Source organism: Pseudophryne corroboree, chromosome 4 (genome assembly GCF_028390025.1).
Source record: "Pseudophryne corroboree isolate aPseCor3 chromosome 4, aPseCor3.hap2, whole genome shotgun sequence".
NCBI lineage: Eukaryota > Metazoa > Chordata > Amphibia > Anura > Myobatrachidae > Pseudophryne > Pseudophryne corroboree.
In genome coordinates, this window is record NC_086447.1 from 284,859,111 (window position 1) to 284,863,755 (window position 4,645).

Here is a 4,645-nt window from a genome sequence, read left to right on the forward strand (position 1 = left end):
ATACCGACACACATCCACAGCATCTGACTCAGAATCAGGCTTTAAGTGATTCTTTTTTAGTATTTGTCCCAACAAATGTATCACAATTTTCATGAGACGATAATGCTTCAATTTTCAAAGTAATCTTTCCCACCATAAATATACTCAAATTTCTTATTTATTTTCAAATGCCTGAATCAACACAATCAGAAGGATATATTGGGTTACATTCCCTTACTTGTTTTACATTATACTGTATGGGACTCAACATGAAATCTGCAGTTCAGTTTACACCCTGAGTAAGCTTACGGTAACACCTGCAAATGTAAAAAGAAGAAGAGCAGGAGACCTGTGTCTGGTGTAGAGGTGGTAGTAAATCATGTACACATTGCTCACAAAGAAGAATGCATAGATAAAATGTGTATATTCACCCATATGCATAGTTGTATGCATCTTGGTGCGCACCTACCCCTTATGGGTATACTTGGTTGCTACACATAATGACCATCAGTTATTAGTTTCACCTACCCTTTAGTATGCCTAGGTCTGCTTAAATTTGCATTTAAGCAGACCTGGACATACTCAGCAAAAAGACGTAAGCTTAACTGCATCAGCACTACTGTATTGTCTTCATTTATGATACAGTAAAGAGAAGGAAAAGCAGGAAAGAAAAAATATTTAGACCTCTATTTCCAGCTTTGGAGGAGTTTTTTATTAATCAGCAGAATATTTCCCAAAATGAATAAGACTTTTATTACTATCTTTTCTCCTTGTGGGATTCTGTAAGTACTTTGCCACTGATTCCTGACATTTTGACTAAGATCAAGTGCATTATATGTTCTTATCAGTTTAATATCTGATAAATCCCTGTCTGGGAATTAGATGTTAAAATGTATTTTTAGAAAAGGGAGCTGGAAGAAGATGTTGCTGTTTCATCTGTACTAGCTCTGCATGGCAAAATCTTTAGAATGGAGTAGTTATCTAAGAAAAAGAAGAACACTTAAAGTAAACTTATATACAGTAGTTATTTTTTCCATAATAATTAGTAAAAATAATTAATTGATTATATATTTTCCCACTGATTTAATTGGACATTATGTAAGGCATACAACATCATTTTCATTGATTTATTATTATAAAGTTTCATAAGTTAATAAAATAATCTTTAAAAGCTTTCATAAAGTGCCAACAGTGCCCTCATGGAGATAAACATTTAAAAAAATAAGTTAATATAAAGGAGCATGGGGGCCACCAATGCCCTCAGTAGCTTTAAAGATATTGATAGTGTTAAATACTGTAGGTTTTAAATGATATTTTAACATGCAACTGAAAATGTTAGACTGCATAAAACAAAAATATCTGATTTTATATTAGTACAGTTGTTTATTAAATTAAGACTATCACTCCTGCAATAGTTATTATTCAACAAGTTAACTGGCTAAAATTGTATCCAAAAATTTAAAAATAGTAAATCTTTTTTCAGTGAGCAAATTATGGAAATAAAATGTATTAAAACTGATATAGAACAATTGTATTAACAAACACGCTGATTTGGTAATAAATTATATCAAATAAGGGTTAAATAATTACCTTAATTAGATTTTTTCGTACAGTTAAAAAAAACTATATATATATATATATACACACCAATAACTTTTTAATTATAAAAAAAAATTGTTCCTCTTATTTCAGGATTTAAGAGTCCGGCAAGATCAGACAGAAGCAGTGAGTGACCCTAAGATTCTCTAATCACAACAGGCTCTGATGAGGAGAAAGCAGGGGGAGGTGGGGATGCTGTATCCAGGCAGTGGGCCGTATTCAGATGGTCTGCGCACACGCAGTGGCTATAGTGCACGAGTGACCCTTCACCATGTGATCACATCCCGTTCGAATACATACAAATTATGATTGACAGGCAACGTGCATTTGAGGGTGGCAATGCGGCATTGGGGGGAGGAGAGCAAGAAACACAAGCATGTCCATTTTTGGAGTGACCTGATGACATACAACACTATGTGATAGTAGATCGCTGCAAATATTTAGCATTTTACATGCTAGATGTTACAAATGCTCTTTGTATATTTGTATTTAGCCTGAGCCACAGGCAAAGCAGGGGAGGTTTGTGGTTGCCTGGAAACCCCCCTCTCTAGCCCACACGATGACCACTATAGCAATTGTATATATTACAATTTTACTAGAGCTGTATGTTTTAAAGATGTCAGTATTACAAATTTAAAAAATAGCAACACTGGTGGATCTTTTTAAAATGTGTCAGCCAGTAATTAATACACATGTGTGTGCACCAACTAGGAGATCTGTAAAACATGCACTGTTAGGGATTCTCTGCTATAGACCATCTATAGGGTTAATTAATAATACTGTAATGTGTAAATATATGTCCAGAGCTGTTTCTAGGTTCTTCTGCCACTCCCCCAGCCTTGCACCAATGCTCTGGATTGGTGCCCACATCTGATATAAAGCATTCAGCTCAGGCAGGATGTCCCTTCTGCCACATCTAATGGATTACCATGATCGTGGGCCCTTTATATGTGGGAATTATGACATACAGTACATTGCACTTTGATGCTTGTTAAAGCTGCTTCAGTGCTAGTTATCCCTCTACATGGACTGGCCACATGCACTCTAAAATTAAGCAGTTGGAAACACCTGTCTAGAAATCCTGTGTTTGCCACTATGAGCATCCTGTAACTGTGACAATGACATCACTAAACATGCGCCGACAAGCGTGGGTGCTTCATCCCGCTTCCAGCTAATGGCATTTTACTGGGCTTTGCATCTATAAGGTAAGATGTTTGTTATACCTGTTTGACCTGATGTAAGTGCCACAAAATAAATGGCACTGAAACATTGTGTTGCCCCCAAAAGGCTCACCCCCATGCCGGCCATCTAAAAGCCAGGATCCACCATCGGTATGGTGACTGGTGGTCTCCCAAACGCCGGTCACAAAAATGCAACCCATTGTATATTGATATTAACTCATAACTATCAATAAGCCCAGTATAATCTTTTGCAAAGTACATATTAAAAGCAAATGTCTGGTTAGTTAGATGTACGCAAATTTCTACGCGGCTGTGCAAACTTATGCAAAAGTCACTGCAGCCTGGATTTGTACTGAGACGCCCACTGGCAGCTTTGCAAATCCTAGCAGATGGGTACAAATATGCAGCATCTGTAGCAGATCAGTTGATTATTCTAAGTAGTCCTATGGTTGTGCAGCATGGCCGCAGCAAGTAAGAGACAAGTGACATTGGGGCAGATGTATTAAGCCTGATAAACCAGTGATACGTGCAAGGTGATAAACACACCAGCCTATCTGCTCCTAACTGCTAATTTACATATTTGAGCTGATTGGCTGGTGCGTTTATCACCTTGCACTTATCACTGGTTTATCACTTCCTTATGCCTTCTCCAGGTTAATACATCTGCCCCATTGTAACTGCATATGGGATCACAATTGCAAGCAGCTACATGCCCCCTAAACTGTTGCAACACCACCCAAATGATCCCCGACTGTCAATCACATGCGATTTTTAGCAGAAGCAGGATAGAGAAAATGCTCTTTCTGTCTCAATTGTTATCCAAGCTGAATGAGGTTTCTATTAGTAAATATCCCCTATTGTCATTTTCTAAGATACAGTATTGAAAGTTTGTTTTGTTTCTTTGATTTTAAAGGCTGTCTTAAAATGACAGTTTCCTCTGCTGCAAGCTGTCAGTTTACTGTATGTCTTCTACAGTTGTTATCAGACACACTGTACCAACATAATGTGAAATTTTAAACAGTGTCCACTAAGTAATTGTTTTAAAGTGATTGGATTCCTTCAGATGGGACTGCTCTTTTAAGTCTTAGATTAAAGCAGATGTATAATTGAACTTATCAACAAACTATTTTTTCTGACAGAACTTATTCACTAGAGAAATACCATAATATTCTCTTTTGAAGTGTTTGTACCCTTGGTTGTCAATTAGCCTGAAAAACTGTCATTGCTTTCTTCCCAAAATCGTTACTGATAGAGTATTTTCAAGAAAAAAACATTTGTCACATATGTATGTCACTTTTCCAGGGTTGATTTTGCATTTCAGAATATATTCCTTAAATCTGTTATTTCAGTATCTAATGCATATTTAGGTCAAGATCATGTGTTGGTAGAGGAACCGTCTTGCTGACAGAAAGCACTGCAGGCAGGAGAAAAACCTTGATTCTGCAAAACAGTTGCAGTTTTCTCCTCTAAAAGGATTTTTTTTTTGTATTTTGTCACTGTAAATAAGTAATCATTTCTATGTACACCTTTGATATGATAACATAACTCTACATGAAAGAGCAAATATATCTTGCAGAGAGATTACGTTGCTACAGTAGTTTCATGTAAACATCTAAATTGTTTTTACCATTCCTGGAAAGTCGATCGTATACAAAACAACAAGTTGTTATTAATAATGCAGTTTATGTTGCTGTCGTTGTCAGTGAGATTCTAAACTAAAAGTTTCTGCATTATATATTACAACCAATTAGGTATTAAACTAGATTTAAAAAAAAAGTACTAGGATATGTCAATGGTTCAGAGCTATGAAATGGGTGTGACCAATCTAATATACATCTACTGATACTACATAAACAGAGAAATCACTTATCTTTGTTTGAGCAACA

The 4,645-nt window shown here is 36.1% G+C and overlaps 1 pseudogene; it reads left to right on the plus strand.

Moving 5' to 3' along the window:
- Positions 1–775: 775 nt before the first annotated feature.
- LOC134913232 (U2 spliceosomal RNA) lies at positions 776–944 on the plus strand (annotated as a pseudogene).
- The last annotated feature ends 3,701 nt before the right edge of the window (positions 945–4,645 follow it).